The sequence below is a fragment of the Panthera onca genome, chromosome A2 (genome assembly GCF_046562875.1).
Source record: "Panthera onca isolate mPanOnc1 chromosome A2, mPanOnc1 haplotype 2, whole genome shotgun sequence".
Lineage (NCBI taxonomy): Eukaryota > Metazoa > Chordata > Mammalia > Carnivora > Felidae > Panthera > Panthera onca.
Genome location: NC_138340.1, coordinates 21631118 through 21652831, shown reverse-complemented (window position 1 = coordinate 21652831; position 21714 = coordinate 21631118). Strand labels below are relative to the sequence as shown.

Here is a 21714-nt window from a genome sequence, read left to right as displayed (position 1 = left end):
CCAAGCAGCAGAGTGGTTGAAGAGCTGGTGTCCCTGGTTAGTGGCCTAGCTCTGCCTCTCACTAAGAGTGACCTGGAAGTTCCCGGTTTGCTCTTTGTCCACAGGGAACACCATGATCTACCCTGAGGGATGGTGAAGGGTTAAAGGAGATTTTGTGCATGTGCGCCCACACCCATACCCACACCAGCCGGGCACAAGGGAGACTCTCCAGTGGTAGGTTTTAAGTCTTCTTTGTGGCTCTCCTCTCTTCTTCTTCCTCAGAGGTCATGAAGTGGGAGGAGGCAGGAGTCAACAAAGAACCTCGTTTCTGAGTTTTAAATTTTTCAAATAAATCGAAAGATAGCACATGTCCTGGTTGGGAAGATGAAACTTTATAGGATATTTAATCTGTTTAAATTAATTCATAGGTTTAATGCAACTCCATGCAAAAACCTCAGGTTTTTTAGAACTAAAAATATCAGTAACAACAGCTGACATTTACTGAGCATTTACTATGTGCCTGGCATTGAGCTTGTGAAGCAGGGATTACTTTTATCCCCATTTTATATATCCCCTAGGCCTAGATGGGATAAGTAATTTGTCAAGGTCACAGGGCTGCAAGTGTTGGATCTGGATGGTACCGTCTTCAAAACCAGCATTCTTAATCCCTATATGTTAACTAGAATGTATATGGACACAGACACCAGTATGGTTACCAAGTGATATTCTACATAACAGAAAATTCTATGAAGGGCAATATAGCCCGCCCTGTTAGATGTTAGAACCTATTCTAAAGAACCAATAGTTAGATCCATATGGTATCTGCTCAAAGTGAGGTCTGTGAAAAGAAATGAAGAATTCAGAAACAGATTGACCCAATCAGATTTTACTAAACAAAGGGCAGGGGGGAAATATTTAATAAGTGCTGACTGCATAAGCAATAAAACCTGGTGATGCTGGTGGGGAGTTGAGTCCATATTTTACTTCACACAGCAAAATAAACTTGGGATGGATAGTCGTCAAAGAATTAAATATAAAATGAGATTTTAGAAAACTAGCAGAAAATGGACCATCAGATGGATGGAAGAAAGCTCAATTTGTTAGCATTCAAGCAATAAAATAAAAAAGGACAAGAATGACAGATTGAACATTAAAATAAGACAAAAAAAAAAAAAACAGACTGGGAAATACTTGCATCACTGATGATACAGGAATAATATTGATAATATAAAAAATGCTTATTCAAAGTTAGAAGAGGCTCAAGTCTGCCAGCTGATGAATGGATATGAACAATCATTCACAGAAAGGAGAATGAATAGTAAATGATGAGAAAAATAACATTTTTAAAGTCATCTAAGAAAGGCTAAAGTAACCTTGAACTACTGACAGACACTAGTAAAGCAGGAGAAAAAAAGGGTGGTACCAACTGCTTAGACATGTGTATTATGCCTCTTACTGCTCGTTCCTGGGAGGCAGTAGTAGCATGAGCCTTGCAACTCTTTGCAAAAGTTCTGGGGCACTGTGGACCAAAACCCCTCTGCCTTGTACCTGCTTACTCAACTGCCAGGAATTTGTCCCAAGTGCAGAATGAGAGGACATATTAGCAAACAATGGTAAAGAATCCAAATATACCATATTAGGAGACTGAGTGAATGGATGAGGATACCTGCACACTTTAAGAATGAACCAAGAACAAAAGAAAATGTTAAGTGGCGGTAACACACACAAAAGAAAATGTGTGGTTGCTTGCAACTATGTAAAGACATGTATATAGATGGAAGGTTTTATGCTTTCCCTAGTATTATGGATACTTTATTTGTACATTTTTCTTTCTCTGGTTGTCAGCTGTCTTTCAAGTGGTGGTTAAAAAAAATCTGGATTCAAATCCAGCCAGCAGCGGGACTTTGGGCAAGTTTGTAAAGTGGGGTAATATTTCCCAGCACGGTAGTGAGGTCAGCGGGAAGTGGCCTGAGCCCGGGTTTGGCACCTCAAACCTCGTTCTTGCAGTGGGGGCGCCTCCTCCTTCCTGAAAGGTAGAAGACATCAGCGCCCTGTCCGAGACCTTCTCCCTGGGCTCAGGAGTCCGGACACTCCTGGGTCTCTGCGGCATGTAGACTCCTTCCGGAGGGAACTTTCCACAGCAGAAGGGGAGGGGTATGGTTGTCCCACGGGCATCTGCGCTCACTGGGGAAGGGGCGAGCTCGGAGAACATAACAGCCTGTGGGCACCTCGGGTTGCGGGGCCGGCTTGCAGCCACCTTTAAGCTTCTGTTCCAACCCCGGGCCCCCAGCTCTCCTGCCCGAATTCGGCAGCCGTCTTGTGCCCCCTCGCTGGGGCCCCGAGCGGCTGGAAAACTCGGATTTACAGGGCGCCTCCTGCGGAAGCCTGGAGAAACCCAGTGCGCCTGGGGGCCCGGGGCCGACTTCGTAGACAAGGGGCACTTGGGTGCCCTTCCAGGTCTCGGAAGGACGCACCAGATTCCCGACGTGGGCCAGGCGGGTGGACGCAGCCCTCTCCCGCTGCGACACGCGCGCACATCTGGGATCGGTGGCGGCTCCGTCCGTTCCTCCGCTAATGCCATCTTGCCGGAGGCGGTCACGTGCGGACGACAGCGGCGCGCTTCGTCCGGCCCGGGCGCCAGGACCGACCCGCGGACACCACTGGGCTCCCTGCACAGCCGGAGGTGAGACTCGAGGGCCTTTCCCTCGTGGGTCGGAGAAGGGATAGGGTGGGTGCTTGGTCCCCGGGGCGCGTCTCCCTTTCGGGGCCCGACCGCACGGGGTCGCCGCGCCGTCGGGGGCCGGAGGCTCCGCCGCGTGCCCCACGCCACGGCCTCGGGGATGTCCGTGGCAAGTTGTGGCTCGGGGCACGAGGGGCGGGGGTAGCCGGCGGCGCCCGACCCCGGCCCCTCACTCCCCTAACGCCTCGCATCCCGCGCGGCCCCAGCCGGGTTGGAAGACTTGCGGGCCGGCTCGGGGAGGCCCGGCCCGGGGGCGCCACGCGCACGGCGCGAGGGGCGCGGGCTGCCGGGAGGAGCGCGGAATGGTGGTGGGGGGGGGGGGGGGGGCGCGGGCGCATGCGCCCTGCACCCGTGCCATATTGGAATGAGTCGGAGCGCGGAGCGCCGCCGCCGCCGCCGCCGCCTCCGCCGGAGCGCGGGTGGAGGGGGGCGGGGAGAGCTGCCGGCCGCCCCGCTCCGCCGAGCCCAGCAGGAAGGAGGGCGCGAGCGGGCGAGCGCGGGCGGCGCGAGCGGAAAAAGCGCCCGCGCGGGGAAGCGAAAAGAAGGAAAGAAAGAAAGAAAACGGGCGCGAGAGGAGGGAAAAGCCAGCGATCGAGCGAGGGCGCGCGCGAAAACTCCCGGCAGGTAAAAAAGCGGGGCCGCCAGCTGGGCCTTCCCGCGCGGCGGCCTGAAGGGGCGGCGGCGGAGCTGGGGCGGGGGACCGCGCGGCGCCCCCCTCGAGGGGGCCGCGCAACTTTGCCAACGAAAAACCGCCTCAGCCGGCGGGCGGCGGGCGCGCCGGCTGAGGCGCCAACGGGCGGCGGCGGCACGTTGGGGGCGGGGGCGGGGCGGGGGGGGGGGGGCAGCGCGGCGCCCGCGCGCGGCCTCGCGCGCCCCCGCGGCCCCGCGCGCCGGCCGGCCGGGTTGCAGGAGCGCGCCTGGGCGCCTCGCCGCGGCGGCGAGCGGCCGCGGCGGCCGGCGGCCCCGGGAGGGCGGCGCGGCGCGCGGCAGCCCCGGGGGCGTGAAAGGAAAGTGGCCGGGCGGCGGCACCGGCGGGCGCCCAAGTTCCCCGGCGCTCTGGGCCCGCCGCGCGCCCCTCCCCGCGCGTCCCGCGCTCCCGCCCGCCGAGCCCCCGCGGACCCGCCCCCCGGGCTCGCTCCGGGGCCGGGGCGCGAACCCGCAGCTGAGGCCGGGGACGTGCTGCCCTCGCGGCGGTCCGAACTTCCGAGGGCCGAGGTGGCCGCTGCGCTGTTGCGGAGCGTCTAGCGGCCCCCGCAACCGGTTGCTTCGGGCCGGCGTGGTGGAGTGCGTCGGGCCTCCCTGGCGCCGCGCGCGAGCTGGCAGTGGGCTCGCCGGGCACCCGCCGCCCGACCCCAGCCGGACCCGCTCGCTCGGGAGGGCCGTGACCGTTTCGATTTCTGTTCTTAAAGTCTCGTTTTAAACCGTGAAGAAGAGGCTGTGGAGAGGCGAGCAGAGAGTCCTGAGAAGCAAGGCCTGCTCTGTGGGGAGCAGAAACGCCTTGTGAGAACAGAAATAAATTCCCGCGGAAAGGATGTATGTTAAGTTTTTAGCAAGATGTCAGCTCTTCGCTGGGCTCTAAAACTAAGCTGTAAGGCACAGGTCACCTGCAAGTGTTGGTATGTGCAGGGAGCTGGGTAGGACACCCAAGGCAGAGACAAGATTTTTGTTCAGTGAGGGTTTTTCCCAGCGGGTCACTCCAAGCCGTGCTCCTGAACGGCCCCAAGTGATGTTTTCATGAGTCCTACCTAGTGACATAGTATTCTGAACCAAGTAACCATCAAAGAGATTTGAAAGGAAATAGGATGGATTTTGCCAATCCCTGCATATACCTTTTCCTCTTGAACCACATTTTAAAGATGTCACACTTGATTGCATCACAAGAAAAATGCTTGCCTGAAAATATGATCAATCCTTTGCCAACTGTCTTGAGAGGAAGATGAGCGTGTCTTTGTGTATACACTTTGGGGCCTGTTGGTCTGCTATTTTGAAGGCTATGTTGAATCCTTCTAGGCCACAGGTAGATCCAGAGTTCATATTTGTTTACAGTGTCACAAAAGTAACGGCCTGGTGGAAACGGGAGTGGCTCAAGATCAGGAAACAGTTCTGTTACTACTGTTGTCATTGACTAGCTGCCTTATCTCTGTATGGTTCTTACCCTCAAGATTTGGTTTTCCTTATTCGCAGAATCAGAGGATGAATAGGTCATCTTTCTGCATGCTTTCAGGTCTCAAATTTGGCAACTTCTTAAAATGAGAGATTAAAAAAATCATGGTCTGTGTTTTGACCGGTTTTACATAAAAGTGCTCACAATAAATATACATCTTTATCAAAATACATTTGGAAAAAACATCTTAGTTGCTACACCTAGGATTATTTTATATCACTTATTATTTGAACACAGACATTTACATATTTATTCAGCGTGTTCTAAAAATTCTATTTAATTTTTTTAAATTGAGGTCTGATTTACAGTAAGACCTTAAATGCATATGCATATGCCCTGATAACCACACTCAGATCAAGATTCACAGAATTTTCAGCCTCCCAATGGGCTCCCTTTACATTCCTCTCATGAGTAAGAGAGGAATGTACCCTCTCCCTAAGGGGACACCACAGTTCTGACTTCTGGCATCACTAGTGCGTTTTGCTTCATAACAGAACCCTTTTGAGGGTGAGGGTGATACTAAGCTAAAGGACAGCAGGTGTGTAAATCTGGAGTTATGGTCATTTTTGCCATGACCCTAAATGCTTTTATAAAAATTCTTAATGGTTGTTACTACCTAGAATAACAAAAAATTCTGACCCAGGAAACTTCTTAGTTAGAAGGCCACTTTTCAGCTGAAGCAGGGCTTTGCAGATTTGGATCTGTGGTTGTTGGGCATCCTTGTGGTCACAGGCCCAGTATCAGTGTGTTACTTCCCATTTTTGGAATACTGAGGTATTTCTAGATAGTAGGCTTGGAGGATGGATCATGAACTTTCCCAACAAGTAAGTGTTTAAGGTGTTAGTAGATGAATCAGTTCCTTAAAGCCTACAATTTGCTGAGAAAATTGAATGAAAATTGATTTTTTAAAGTTCAGTGAATTAAAGAATGTGGGCATAAAGCTTTAACAACCTTTTAAATGACAGCAATTAACTTGATTTATATATGCAGGATATTCGCCTGGCTTATCCAGTCATTAAAACTTTAGTGATGAAAGCAAAAACAAAAGGTAACTAAAAATTATGTCAAGTGTGATTATTTTTTTTATTTCAACATGATTAGGATACCTTTTTGTATTAGCCATCTAGGAAGTTTTTGTTTTGTTTTGTTTTTTCACTGAAGCAAGTACTTCAGCAATTTGCTTACTCTTCCCAAATGCCTTTTAATATATTCCTGTACATTTTCTTGTTTCTGCTTCTGAAGGAGAGGAGTTAGAAGTTGTAAGTGAATTCTTGTCGATTCTTCACAGTGGCCTGTGTTTTTTATTGCAAGGATGTCTTTGTGATACAAAGTTGGGAACTGCCTAAGGCCTGTGGTAGTGATGTATGGGGCATAGTCCACTAAGTTCAAAGATTTTCTTGGGGATTTCTGGGTGGCTCAGTCAGTTAAGCATCTGACTTTGGCTCAGGTGATGATCCTGAGGTTTGTGAGTTTAAGCCCCGCATGTGGCTCTATGCTGATAATGAGGAGCCTGCTTGGGATTCTCCCTCTCCCTCCCTGTCTTCCCCTCTCCCACTTGTGCCTGCGCGAGCACTCTCTCAAAAAAATAAACTTAAAAGAAAAAGATTTTCTTTTGTGAAATGGATTTCGCTGAATAATTGTTTTCTGTGACTAAGCCAGCCAGTCAGTTAACTAGCCAACAGCTAAGCTAGGTTTGGTTACTCTACTCCAAGATTCATAGCATCATTAGTTAAGACAGTAATTCATCACTTAGTAATTGATCCACTGGTTGTGTGTATGCCTTTTTTTTTTTTTTTTTTTTTTAGAGATTTCTTAGCTTTTACATGATCAACTGTTTAACTTAAACCTTGTTAAATTTTGAGAGTTGCAACTAAAGATGCAAAATGAGAAACAAAATACATAGGAAAGGTCATTTCCCCTTTTAATGTTTGTTCCTTTGAATTTTAATTTTTCTCTTTAAAAATGGTTTTCCTGTCCGTAACTTGCTGCTTCTGTAGGGTACTTTTGCTTTCACAGTGGTGATAGACTGGGCTTAGCTACAGAACGAGGGTATGGATACAGACATCGTTTGACTTTAAAGTCTGTAGAACAGGTGAACTCTCAAAACTTCATTGGCCTTTTTATTAAGACTTCATGTTATGCTCATGTTAAATAAATGAATATGATCCAAAAAGCAGACCATTATGTAGGCAGGTATTTTGTTTTTTTTGTTTTTTTTTTGTTTTTTTTTAAATTTTTTTTAACGTTTATTTATTTTTGAGACAGAGAGAGACAGAGCATGAACGGGGGAGGGTCAGAGAGAGGGAGACACAGACTCTGAAACAGGCTCCAGGCTCCCAGCTGTCAGCACAGAGCCCGACGCGGGGCTCGAACTCACGGACCGCGAGATCATGACCTGAGCCGAAGTTGGCCGCTTAACCGACTGAGCCACCCAGGCGCCCCTGTCGGCAGGTATTTTGAATGCCAAATATTTTTGTACATAAAAAGCACATGATCAGTAAATGGTGTAGCTTTGTTAGGGCGGGCAGTTATCTTTCTGTAAGTAGCATTTGTTACCTAACTGGGATGCTTTGCAATTGAAACAATATTTCTCCCCATACATAGTTGTTAAATTGGGCGAAGGTCTCTGGGGATTTTGGTTATGGGGAGATTTTGAACCATTATACTTCAGGGAGTGGGATTTTGATAGGATTCTGTTTCTTCAAGTGGTACTAGCCCCATTGGAAATGATTTAAAATAAAAAGGATGTGGTCAGGTTGTTGGCAGTTCATTTTTAAATTTTACAAAAGTGGGAGAGAGAATAAGAACAAAGACAAGTTATTAATAGAAAAATTATGACTTCACTGCAGAAGTTTTAACAAGTTTGGATGTAAACCTTTGCCTGTAATTCAGAGGCACCTGAAGATTTGTATATAATTAATTTCTAGTCTCTTATCCAAGAGAATGTTTTTAACCTTATTGAGCTCTCTTAGTCTTTAGGTGATCACTCAAGAGTGTAATTAAAAAACAAAAGATGTAGTCTTTATGTTGTGCTAAAAGATACTAAGTACTGAACTTTGTGGTTTGAAAGTTTGGTACCATCAGAGTCAGGCATTTGGCTGTGCAGGGAGAGGCTATGAGGTGGCATTTCTAACCGTGTTGTGTGTAGGTTTCTTTTTGACACTTTTGCTTAATCTCGAGAAAGGTTAGTTGCTAAACCGATTTGGCATAGGGCAGTTCAGAGTATCTGTTTGGTCTGGGAAAGTTGGTTTTAGTCTGAGATGACGTTTGGAGAGGGTCTTAGATGAGAGATGGAAGGTGGTTTGTCAGCAGTTGCAAGTGCAAGATAGTTAACGTACTTGGAGTGACAACATGAGACGGACGGGCAGAGAACTTTAGCAACTACTAAAATACCTCAAGAGTTTCTGATGCTGACGTTCAGTTGACAGTGTTAACCAACAAATATTTTGATTTGGATTCCAAATTATTTTTTTTACACTGAATAGTTTTGTTTTAATTTTTTAAAAGTTTATTTATTTATTTTGAGAGACAGAGAAAGACTGCACAAGCAGGGAAGGAGCTGAGATCAAAGAGCTGAGCCAAGATCAAGAGTTGGGGAGGCTCAACCAACTGAACCACGCAGGTGCCCCTGAATAGTTTTTTTTTTTTTTTTCCATTTATTTATTTATGAGAGAGAGCGAGAGCACGTATGAGAGGGGCAGAGAGAGAGAAAGAGAGGGAGAGACAGAATCCCAAGCAGGCTCCACACTGTCAGTGCAGAGTCTGACGCGAGGCTCCATCCTATGAACTGTAAGATCATGACCTGAGCTGAAATCAAGAGTTGGGTGCTTAACCCACTGAGCCATCCAGGCACTCTGTTACCCTGGATAGTTTTTTCCTTTTACATTTTTTTTAATTTTGAGAGAAGGAGAGAGAGCGCGAGCTGGGGAGGGATAGAGAGAGGGAGACAGGATCTGAAGTGGGCTCTGTGCTGATGGCTGAGAGCCCAATGTGGGGCTTGAACCCACAAACCGTGGGATTATGATCTAAACTGAAGTCCGACTCAACTGACTGAGCCACTCGGGTGTCCCCCTCCTGCAGAGTTTTAAAAAAACATTTGAGGTGGTCGCTGTGTAGCATCTCCTCAGTGGTAAGGCTACCTATGAGCTACCGCTAGTTTTGCATTCTTTTCCCATCTATTTGTTGCCCACATTAGAGTGCTTTCTGGCTCTGAATTTTTACTAGTGGTCTTTCTAATGGGTCATTTCCTGTAAAGCATGCTTTCTCCATGTGAAAAACAATATATGGTAATTTGGAATCATAATTTTAAGGTACCATTTTGGCCCATTTTTGCTTGTGTGTAAATAAACAACTTCCTTGGGGTAATTGAATGAAGAAGACACAGAATCACTTAGCATGTCACCTGTCTAGAACATAGTGAACACAGTGAGGAAGTAAATCTTCATTATATTTAAAATTTTTAATTATTTTGCTTGTAAAATATACATAACATAAAATTTACCATTTTATTTTTTTTTTAACGTTTATTTTTGAGAGAACATGTGCACAAGTGAGGGAGGGGCAGAGAGGGAGGGGAACAGAGGACCCAAAGTGGGCTCTGTGCTGTCAGTAGTGAGCCTGATGTGGGCCTTGAACTTACTAACCATGAGATCATGACCTGGGCTGACATCAGACGCTCAAGCTAATGAGCCACCGAGGTGCTCCCAAATTCACCATTTTATTTGTTTACTTTTTTTTTAATGTTTATTTTTGAGAGAGAGTGCGAGTGGGGGAGGGGCAGAGACAGAGGGAGACACAGAATCTGAAGCAGGCTCCAGGCTCTGAGCTGTCAGCACAGAGCTCGACACGGGGCTTAAACCCACAAACCATGAGATCATGACCTGAACCAAAGTTGGACACTTAAACGTACTGAGCCACTCAGGTGCTCCCTTTTTTTAAAAAAATTTTTTTTAGAGAGAGAGAGAGAGAACAATTTTGAAGTGTACAATTCAGTGGCGTTAAATACATTCACGATGTTGTGCAGGCAGTTGTCACCACTATCCATTTCTAGAACGTTTCCCAAACTGAAATTCCGAGCCCACTGACAGTAACCCATTTCCCTTTCCCTGCCAGGCCCTAGCAAACACGATTCTATTTTCCCTCTTATGAACTTGGCTACTCTGGCCACTTCATATATGTGGAATCATACTGTTTTTGTCCTCTCGTGAATGGCTTGTTTCCGCATAGTGTCCTTGAGGGTCATCCATAGGTACTGTAGCATGTGCATCAGAATTTCTTTTTGAGGAAGTACATTTTTAAAAATGTATTTTCACAGCATGTAAAATAGAGGTCACAGAAACCTCTAGATTTCTACACTAGGACTCGTTTATCTTGCGTGGAAGAACTCTGTAGGTTGCCGGCAGAGCTGGGAGAACCAGGTCCTGACATACTTGGTTATTGGGATGCCAGAGACGGATGGAAGCAGACTGTGCCAACGGTGTAGAAGGCGGGAAAGTGTAGAAGCAGGGGTTGCTACAGTCTAGGGTCTCACTTGGGTGGAACAGAGAGCCTTGTGTGTCTTAGGATTACATCTTACCGCGTAATCACGTGTTCACAATGTAGGTCTGGGTCAAAACATCTATCCAGAACAGTTAACCAAAAAAGTTTGCGTATTCAAAGTTGTAAATAGGCCTTCAGCTATCTGAGAGGCATGATTAGTCAGTGACTCATTGACCAGCTGTTCCGGTTAGTTGAGGTTTTGCCATATTTAACATCTCATTTCTGTATTCATGGAAAACTAGTGAGTTTTTAAAGAGGCTCAATAATCTACTTAATAATATTACTACATAAATAATGCTTTATATTTTAAATTTATTGTATTACTTTAACTTTGCATTTGTGAAATACAGATATCCAGTCATAGAGGGAAAGCAGGTTTGACAGAATTAAGGATTACACGTTGAACAGTTAGCACTTTCAGAATGGCTAAAGAGCTGTACATTTTTTCTTTCATTGTTGTTTTAACTCTTAATGTTTAAATGCCTGTATTAGTGTAGTAAACCTGGGTGAGTCTACTGAATACTCTGTTACTGGAAAAGGGCAGATACTTTGGGGCATTTCTTGATCACCGCTCCTATGACTGCCTTCTTGACAAGGCTGCTTTTGATTATCTTTCTTGAAACCCTTGAAAAATTGACAATGGCATGAAGCCTGATTTCTTTTCTTTTCTTTCTCTCTTTTCTTTTCTTTTTTTTTTTTTTTTTTTGGTGCCTTAACTTACTGCTCAGTTCTTAAGGAAATCAGAGTGGTTAGTTGCTTCCTAGAGTTAGTAAGGTTTTTCTGAATGTGTCAGTTTCTTTGACAGATACCGTCCCTAGGACACTAGTGAGCACCTCTTTTACACCATTCTCTCCCTATTGTGGGTCATTGGTGCTCCTGAATTGTCAGTTAGATATTTTGAAAAGCCCAATTTATACACCAGAGTCATTTTGTTAATTTTTTAAAATAAACATTGGTGTTTGTGAGTAAACTGTTAGACATTCTTTTTTTTTTTTTTTTTTCTTTGTTAAGTGAGCTTCCTGCCCAACACGGGGCCTGAACTCACAACCCTGAGATCGAGTCATATGCTCTACCAACCCAGCCAGCCAGGCGCCCCATCCTTTCCTTTTTTAAAAAAAAAATTAGTAGATAGGTGTTCTTTCCAGGAGTATAGTTTCCTTTTTATTTGTTTTCATTTTTATTATTGAGCAAAATGGGCAGGAGTAGGTAGTCTGGTAACTAAAGGTAGAAATTTGAAAAACTTTGAGTGTTTTGTTGTTGTGATTATGGTCATTTATGATATTTGAACCCCTCAACTTCTCAATGTAATTAATGTTTATTATTTCCATTTTGTTTCCTTTTTTAAAAAAATTTTTTTAACATTTATTTATTTTTGAGACAGAGAGAGAGAGAGAGCATGAACAGGGAAGGGTCAGAGAAAGAGGGAGACACAGAATCCGAAACAGGCTCCAGGCCCTGAGCTGTCCGCACAGAGCCTGATGCGGGGCTCAAACCCACGGACCGCGAGATCATGACCTGAGCCGAAGTCGGACGCCCAACCAACTGAGCCACCCAGGCGCCCCCCATTTTGTTTCCCTTTTAAAGCTGGTTTCCCAGTCTTCAATGATGAGTTATATTTACATTTAAAATGTACATAGTTTTTATTATTAATACAAATAACATTGTACATAAATTGGGAAACAGATCTGCTCCTAGATGTTACAGGGGTGGGAGGGTGCTTTTTCCTTAAGGGGCACGTAGGGTCTCCAGGGTGAACTGAGAGCAGCTTTAAATGACTCAGTTGTCAGATCCAGTTGCCAGTAGTGGGCATGACAAGGGAAAGGAGTGTTGGGTGGGCTCTTGTGGCCTTCCCTTGTAGGGTGGATCTCCCTTTTTTGCAATGAGTGCTTGAGGAGGGTTGCATGACTCCTGCTGCCAGACCCAGGGCCTTAAGGCACTACAGGGTTCTGAAGACCTTGTCCCAATGTCCCCGCCCAGTCTTTACCCTCATCTTGGCTTCCTATTAACATGTCTAAAAGGAGCTCTTTCCAGAATACCTCTACTAGTGAAATCTTAGATTCTGGTGTGGTATTTTTCTATAGCCTCCTCAGGAGGCTTCCATACGCCCCCATCTCATTGTGATCTCCTTTTTCTCTGAGTTCCAGCCCCTTCAGATCTGGACCCATTGTCCAGTCTTTCACTTGCTTCCTAGCCAGTACCCTTACTCTTACCCCCTTGCCCTTCTGTAGCCTCTGCTTTGTAGAAAACCATTTCTAACCAGTCTAGCCTGTGCCCTCTCTGTTATCGGACACAGGCTATTGCAAATTCAGGGTCTCCTCCTAAAGTGGCCCTGTGTGTGGATGGCCCCACAGGGTCCTGTCTTGAGGAAGACCCTTTTCTTTTTGCCTTCCATGACCTTTTCAGACCCACCCTTGTTTCTCTGTTTACAGCTCTCTTGGTGGATTCATCCACGTTTAGACCACCTAGCCCTCTTAAACCTTTCTGTTAAGCTTTGTATCCACATGTCCTTTACTGTCTGGACCTTTCCAATTTGAATGCCCCACTGGTCCCTCAAAAGGCACAGGTCCAAAACAATTCCTTATTCTACTCCAAAGCTGCTACTCTTCCAGTAGGCCTGTCTGCCGAGATCTCCTTCTCTATGTTCCTCCTCAGCGATGGTAGTAATGGTGTTTGTTTCATCGTGCGGCAGCTCTCCTGTGGAACTCAGTCTTCTTCAGTTACCAGCCTCTGACTTAAGAACGTTCATGCAATTCAGACTTGTTAGCTTTCAAACGTTTTTAAAGCTATGGAACCCTTTGTTCAAATGAAATCTTTCTAGGAAGCCTGATATGTAACCTAAATAAAACTAGAGGTCTCCTGGGGGAAGGGAGTAAAGGGCTAGCATCCCATCCTGCCCTGTTGCTTAGCCAGCCTCCCAGGGCTGCCCTCCTCCTCCCCCTCCCACCTCCTCCCCACTCCTCTCCTTCCTCCCCCTCCCACCTCCTCCCCACTCCTCTCCTTCCTCCCCCTCCCACCTCCTCCCCACTCCTCTCCTTCCTCCCCCTCCCACCTCCTCCCCACTCCTCTCCTTCCTCCCCCTCCCACCTCCTCTCCACTCCTCTCCTTCCTCCCCCTCCTCTTCTTCCTCCCCCTCCTCCATCCTCCCCCCTCCTACTCCCTCCTCCCCCTCCCCTCTCCATCCTTCCCCCTCCTCCTCCCTCCTTTCCCTCCCCCCTCCTCCCCCTTCCCCCCCCCTCTCCTCCTCCTCCTCTGGGCAGATTTGGCATCCGGCGCCTGGACTCTGTACAGGGAGCTTCTGCAGTTACTTCTAGTACTGCCCTGAGGGCACTCTGTGTATTTGAAAATCGCTTTATGTTTTGCACCCACCTCTTTCCCATTGGTTTTCCTTTGGAAATTTTTAATTGTGACTGATAAACATAAAATTAGTGCCAGTGATGAATCTGCCAAGAAAACGGAAAGCCACTTTGGAAAGTGAAACTGGGTATTAAAAGAGCCAGCTCCTTAAATGCTGAAACCTTCAGAAGTGCCCAACGGCTTCTTTCAAAATTTACATGTCTCTTCTGACTGTACTTCTCTGTCTTTAAAGCTGCATTTCTATAACATGAACATTCAAGATAAACTTAGTTTAATTTTACTGTTTTTGTTTTGTCCCTTGACCAGTATAGCAGGTTTATTCAACCCACAGTGTTACTAAAATGTTAAGTATTTGCAGTGAAAAATGTAAACATTGTTCTATTGACTCCAAATGGTCCCCCCATCTTCCCTGCTCTCCAGTTAATCTGACACTGTGGCCAGATAGAGCTCTCTAAACAAATTTGATTTTATCATGGAGAACTCTCACTGCCAGTAGGGATGAAGTCCAAACTCCTCCGGAAAGCATGCAGAATCTTCGAAGAGCTCCTCTTGTGTGACCTGTCCCACTCATCTCCCTCTCTCTCACATGCTTCCCCCTGCTCCCAGCTGCACCGAGACCCTGCTCTTCTGCAAATCCTTTTCCATGGATGTCCCTCTGTCTAGAGTGTCCTTCCACTAACACAGCACTTCAGAAATGTCAATCTTGCGTGTACCACTTTCATGCTTTTTGCCGTATTCAATTACCATAATCACTTTTAATATTAAAAAATTGACTTTTGAATATTTGATTTTTAACTTAAATTTTATAAAATATTATTACATTTAAAAATGAAAAATAATGAAATACAAGTAATAAATCTAATCAGTTTATTAAAATACTTCAGTAAGGTTTTCAACAAAGCCCTTTCTTCATACTTAAATATTTTTATTTTTTTAATTTTTTAAATTATTTTTTTAATGTTTATTCTTGAGAGAGACAGAGCATGAGTGAGGGAGGGGCAGAGAGAGAGAGGGAGACACGGAATCCAAAGCAGGCTCCAGCCTCTGAGCTGTCAGCACAGAGCCCAACACGGGGCTTGAACTCACAAGCCATGAGATCATGACCTGAGCCAAAGTTGGATGCTTAACCAACTGAGCTACCCAGGCACCCCCATACTTAAATATTTTTAAAACTAGGTACCTGATAGTAGATGATATTAAGGAATTGTTGATTATTTTTCCTTTTTCTTTTTTTTAGGTGTGCTAATGACATCGTGATTATATAGGAGAATGCCCTTATTCCTGGGGGACAGCAGCTGAAGCGTTTAGAGGTGAGGTGTCATGATGTCTCCAATACTTCCAGATAGCTCAGGAAGTATACATACATGTAGGTACATATACACAGATAAAGCTAATTGGGAAATAGTTAATCATTTTTGAATCTAAGTGGAGAGTATTTGGATTTTTTCTTTGAAAATTTTGATGAAAGCCTGTTTTTGTTTGAGATGGGGAGAGTATAAAAATGGCTGCGAGAAAAGTTGGTATTAATAAAAATTTTTAGGGGCACCTGGGTGGTGCTGTTGGTTGAGTGTCTGACTCTTGATTTTGGCTCAGGTCATGATCTCGCAGTTCGTGGGATCAAGCCCTGCATTGGTCTCTGCGCTGACAGCATGGAGCCTGCTGGGGACTCTCTCTCTCCCTCTCTCTCTGCCTCATCTCTCAAAATAAGTAAATTAAAAAAAATAAAATAAAACAAGTTTTTAATCTCAGCTCATGACGAGTAACACACAGACACACAGACACACACACAGCACAGATCCACTTGTTGAAGTGACATGTAGACTTGCATTTTTGTGTGGCGGGAACACCACATAATTGAAGTTCTTTTTAAAAGATAATTAACTTTAAAATTGAGATACAGTTGACATACAGCATTGTATTGGTTTCAGGTGTGCAACACAATGATTCAATATTTGTATATATTAGGGGATGATGACCACAGCAAGTCTAGTTAACATTCTTCACCACACACAATTACAAAGCTTTTTTTTGTGTGTGTGATGAGGACTTTTAAGATTTACTCTCTTAGCATATATGCAATACAGTATTATTAACTATAATCGCTGTGCTGTACGTTACATCCCAGGACTTAATTTATTTTATAATTGGAAGTTTGTGCTTTTGAAGTTTTTAATAAGATTTTATTTAAGCAATAGCTGTGAACTTACAGTTGCAAGTTTTATGTGTTAACACCCCCCCCCCACCATCCCACCATAAAAATTCTATATAATATTCTTTAAAAGAAAGAGCCTTTACAGCCCCTACATTTTCTTCTGTCCCACCAGTGGCTTGGGTGTTGTGCAGAGTGGAATGCACTGAGGAAATCCCTGCTTGCCCTGTAAGACTCCAGTCGTGTGTGAGGTCTCCCTTCCTAGACTGCTCTTGGCCACATTAACTACCCTGGGTGCTCATGTGCTAGTATTCTACTCTTACAAATATTACAGTTGTAATTATGTATTCAGTGTTTCTCATCTCTACCAGAACGTGAGCTCAAGGTCAGAGACCGTGTTTTCCTCCCCATCAGTACCTCGCACAGCCTAGCAGAGAGCAGGCGGTGGGTAACTACGCCTGATGGAGGCACACAGGCAGCATTGCAGTACCATCGTCTGTAACATTTCTTTCCCCACGAAAATGCATTGTGTGCAAAACAAGAAGCTATCATGTTTAGTCAGATTCCATCTTGTCACTCCCAGGTTTAGAGCCTGCCAGTGACTTTCCGTAGTCATTACAGTAAAATCCAAACTCCTTTTGTGGCCTGTAATGCCTTTTGTGATTTGTCCCCTACCCGTCTCTGCCATGTTTCCACTGCTTTCCCATGTTTTTTCTGTCCCTCCAAGCACACCAAGTTTATTATAGTTAGTTCCTTTTCATCATAGGATGATAGGGGCTTCAGCTCAGGGGTGAAACTTGCTTCAATATCCTTACCTTCACTCCAGGTACTACTTTCATATGGCTGTTTGGTTTTCTTTATGGCATTTATCACTATATGAAATTATCTTATTTTCAGCTCACTTTTGTATTTAAATTAAAAAATTTAATTTATTGTATATGCTTTGAAGGCACACTGTAGAGAATATTAAAATCTACTCCAGTGATGTTTTTCCTTATTGCTCCTTGTGGGAGAACTAGACAATGCCCTGATGCATTGTTCTTGTATATACTATTGTAAACTTCATGAAGACAGGAACTGGGTCTTTTTTTTTTTTTAATTAGGTTTTTAATTTCAATTCCAGTGTAGTTAACAGAATGCTATATTAATTTCAAGGGCACAACACAGTGATTCAACACTTCCATACAACACCTGGTGCTCATCACAGCAAGTGCCCTCTTTAATCTCCATCACCTATTTCCCTCATCCCCTACCCCATCCCCTCTGGTGACTATCAGTTCTCTGTAGTTAAGAGTCTGTTTCTTGATTTGCCTCTCTCCCTTTCTCTCTCTCTCTTTCCCCTTTCTTGTTTGTTTTGTTTCTTAAATTCCACATATGAGTGAAATCCTATGGTATTTGTCTTTCTCTGACTGGCTTATTTCACTTAGCATAATACTCTCTAGCTCCATCCATGTTCTAAATGGCAAGATTCCATTCTTTTTTAGGGCTGAGTAATATTCCATTGTATGTACATACCACATCTTCTTTACCCATTCATCAGTCAGTGAACACTTGAGCTGCTTCTCTTAATGTGGCTTTTGTAAATAATGCTGCAATAAACACAGGGGTGCATGTATCCATTTCAGTTAATGTTTTTGTATTTTGGGGGTAAATACCCAGTAGTACAATTGCTGGATCATAGGGTAGTTCTATTTGTAACTTTTTGAGGAACCTTCATACTGTTTTCCACACTGGCTGCACCATTTGGCATCCCCACCAGCAGTGCAGGAGGAGGAATTGGGTCTGTCTTAACCAGCATGGCGTGCCTGCTACTGAGATAGTGCATGGCAAATACATCTATGTTAAATGGAGGTGTGAATAAACAATCAACCTGTAGATGATCTAGGAAGTCATTTTTTCCCCCAGAGTCCAGAGATTTTTGTACGGTGTTATATAGTTTAATTCTGGATGTTTAGAATTTTTTTCATGAGAACTCAGCATTTTGCTGCTTAGAGTATCTATTTTGGTTAACGTTTTAGGTTAGCAAAATTTCTTTCCTTAACTTCATTGTCATTATTTCAACTTAGTATTTTTTCCAAGGTAATTGCACATCTATAGGTCTTCAACAAATATATTTCCATTAGTAAAAATCCAGTTGGAGGGCATTAGTTACAGTCATTTGCTTTACTTTTTCTGGTAGTAGTTGTAGAGGTGGTCAGCAGTCTGGTTCTGTGTGGGGGTGAGGTTGTGCCACCTGCCACTTCGTTTGCCCAGGTGTGACTGACTGATGAGAGCCTGTTACTGGCAGGTGTGTGAGCCCCATGCTGAGCTTCGGGATCAGACTGATCGGATCCGCTGTCCTCTCACTGTTGTTAACTGAATCGGTGGTCTGGGGTCCCTGAGGCCAGGGAAGGCATCTGCAGAGGTGGAGGAGAGTTGGACATGCTTACTGAAGCTTTATCTGCAGTCCCTCTCCCCAGTCCTGCTTTGGAGAAGCTTTGGAAATTTTGAAGCTATAGGGAGAAACCCTCTAGTTTTTTTACTGAAGTGACTTTTGCTGGGGTGAGTAGGAAATTTGGACTCTTCAGAAATTCTAAAGTTCTTTGTAAGTTTAGAGATAAGAAGATCTTCGGTGAAACTGTTTCCTCATAAAATCTGATTAGAACACAATATTAACATATGAAATGTAACTGACTTTAGTTATGGACTTACTAATGTATTTGAATCCTTTAAACTTTGGTTACATTAGAGCCAGACATTTAGGAGATTTTTGCATCTTGGTTTGAGAAGCAAGTGAAAAAAAAAATTTTTTTTTTAACATTATGGCAAGAAATTGGCTATGGCTTTGGAGGAGGAAGGTAGAGTGGACCTCTGTATATCCACGCCACACTTGTTTAAATAAATTCAAATTTTTCTGCAAAGAATTAGAGATGGATAAGAAAGAAGAGATTGCATATTATTATTTTTATTTTTTAAGATTTTATCATTGAGTAATCTCTACATCCAACATGGGGTTTGAACTCACAACCCTGAGATCAGACTCACATGCTCTACCAACTGAGCCAGCTGGGTGCCCTGAGATTGCTTTTAATAGCAACACTTTTTCTTCCATTGCTTTAATTTTATCATGATCACAGACTTAAGGACTTGTTAATTTTAACAGGGATACGTGTACCTAGTAAAATATTTTCAAATTGTGAAAAAGGGTACTCCTTTACTGAGACCCTCAGTCCCTTCTGTAGGCCACTGTTACTCCTACTTTCTTTTTTCTTTCCAGAAAAATTCTATTTGTATAAAAACATATATTTCCCTACCCACTTAAAAAAAAAAAAAAACAATTGGTAGGGCTCTTTTCATTTATTTTTATTTTTTTTAAGTTTATTTCTATTTGTTTTGAGAGAGATGGAGAGCAAGCAGGAGGGAGAAAGAGAGAGGGAGATAGAATCCTAAGCAGGCTCTGTGCTAACGGCAGGCATGACCTGAGCCACAGCCAAGAGTTAGTGCTTTACCGACTGAGCCACCCAGTCGCACCGGTACCCTTCATTTAAAATATCTGAGGTATATCAAAGTACACAAAGCCCTGCCTCATTCTTTTTTTTATATTATTATTATTTTTTAACATTAATCACCTTTGAGAGACAGAGCACAAGTGGGGGAGGGGCAGAGAGAGATGGAGACACAGAATCTGAAGCAGGCTCCAGGCTCTGAGCCGCCAGCACAGAGTCTGATGTGGGGCTTGAACCCACGAACTGTGAGATCATGACCTGAGTCGAAGTCCAACACTTAACCGACTGAGCCACCCAGGCGCCCCCTGCCTCATTCTTTTAATGATTATCTAGGAGTCTGTTATATTGGATGCACCTTGTTCTTTTTCTTCCTCTTTTTCTTTTAAAGTAGGCTTCATGGGCGCCTGGGTGGTTCAGTCGGTTAAGCAACTGACTTCAGCTCAGGTCATGATCTCACAGTTCATGAGTTCGAGCCCCATGTCAGGCTGTTCCAGTGTCAGCACAGAGCCCGCTTCAGATCCTCTGTCTCCCTCTCTCTCTGTTCCTCCTCTGCTTTCACACGTTTTCTCTCTGAAAAATAAATAAACGTTAGAAAAAATGTTTCTTTAAGAAAAAATAAAGCAGGCTTCATGCCCAACATGGGATTTGAACTCATGACCCCAAGCTGAAGAGTCGCATGCTCTACCTACTGAGCCAGCCAGGTGCTCCCAGGATGCATGTTAATTTATTCAGCCAGTTCCCTATTTGTATACATTTTGTGTTATTTCCAGTTTTTTAATGCTACAAACAGTACCATGGATTAATGATAACTGAATGTGCTTGGATTAAGATGAGCTTTGTAATATTTAAAGTTTTTTTCTGAGTTAGTGTATCTGTAGAAAAATGTTCTCCAACCCGTCCCTGTCCCCCAAATCCAGAGAAAAGAGGAAGTGGGTGCAGTGGAGTAAGCGTAGTAGGAGGCAGAGTCATGTAGAGGCCTTCTGCCTGCTCTGCCACTCTCCCCCCTTTCCCTGCTGCAGGAGAGGTGCTGCAGACTGAGTTCCTGAAGCGTCTGTAGATGTCCGTAGATGTCCATAGGCTGCTGACGTGTGGACCAGGCCTTTAGAGTCCAAGCCCTGAGTGCATGCTGCTTGTTACAAATTTAGATAATTTGTTTTGGTTTTTGGTTTTGAGACAATTGCAGCACCATGGATTGGCTAACAAATTATATCACTTTCTGGAAGTGTATTTGTGTTCCTTGCTCGTTTGGCAGATATGTACCTAAATTAAAAAATAAAAACCAGTTGATTTTTATTTGAGCTACTTGGCAAGGAACTTTAAACATGATGCTTTGGTTCCAGTACAGTAATTTCTGAAGAAACTGAATTTGGAATGTTGATGCATTCTGTAGTTGAACCCTGTTCAACTCAGTATATCCCAGTAGTCCGAGTTCTTAGTTATGACACTTCAGAACACTACTCAGAGCACATATTCATACCCCCATCAGTGTCTCCTCTGTGTACTGCTGTTGCTTCTAAAATACTTTCCTCAAAACATGTGTGACAGTTCTTGGTAGTGTATTCTTTCTCTCTGCATTCGTACAGTCCTAACCCGTGACTGTGTCCTGTGTTCAGAGGACGTGCACGCTGAGCCAGTGGCGGGCAGGTGGGCATGTGCTAGTGGTCTGTGAGCGTCATTGCTCTTGGCTGTAGTGATGGTCAGCCACCGAGGGTGCCCCTGGATGTTCCTGAGCCAAGTGTGTTTGCTCTGCTGTGGCCTTCTTTCTGCCACTTACTTTATGTTCTAGTGAATAGTTCTGACCTATGGAGGCAGGCAGAAGGCTGTGACTTGTAGACTTGGGTTGTGGCGAAGAAAGTGTCACACAGTATCAGATACTATGTCGGAAAGCAAGTTTTAAAGGTGCCTACAAGAAGGGATATGAGAAGTACAGAAATCAGTAGGTTAGTCAGATTCTTTATCTTGTGAAAGGCTTTGTAAGACCACAGGAGAGCCTGGTGAGTTGGACCATCGAGTGCTTAAAGAACAGGTGGCTTGAAGACATGTTTTCACTTGAAGAATTTGAAGGGCAAGCCAATTACTTGTGGACAATGCCTGATACATTTATACAGGGACTCTGCTTTAACGAGCTCTGAGATTCTTCCATTCATTCTTGTTGAAAAAGGTGCTCCCGATTGGCTAGTGCGCACCCTAGGACAAGTCTGAGGTACCTGAGGCAGAGGTAGGTGGATTTCTTTCTTTTGTGACGGTGGCAGTGCTCCTCCCTGGTGGCAGGAGTGTTATTGCTGCCGTAGAAAGTTGTATGTTT

At 44.5% G+C, this 21714-nt stretch overlaps 1 protein-coding gene across 16 annotated transcripts in view; it reads left to right on the top strand.

The window, feature by feature from the left end:
- Window positions 1–2608: 2608 nt before the first annotated feature.
- SFMBT1 (Scm like with four mbt domains 1) overlaps window positions 2609–21714 on the top strand; it is a 128187-nt gene continuing 109081 nt past the window's right edge. For 7 of the 16 annotated variants that reach the window (XM_078442967.2, XM_078442952.2, XM_078442957.2 and 4 more), the window contains exons 1-2: window positions 3084–3343; window positions 15013–15085. The gene's annotated coding sequence lies outside the window, so the exon portion shown is untranslated. Of the gene's footprint in view, window positions 2663–3083; window positions 3344–3918; window positions 4253–15012; window positions 15086–21714 lie in introns of those variants that run through there. The other 9 variants (XM_078442961.2, XM_078442964.2, XM_078442960.2 and 6 more) reach the window with 5 other exon arrangements.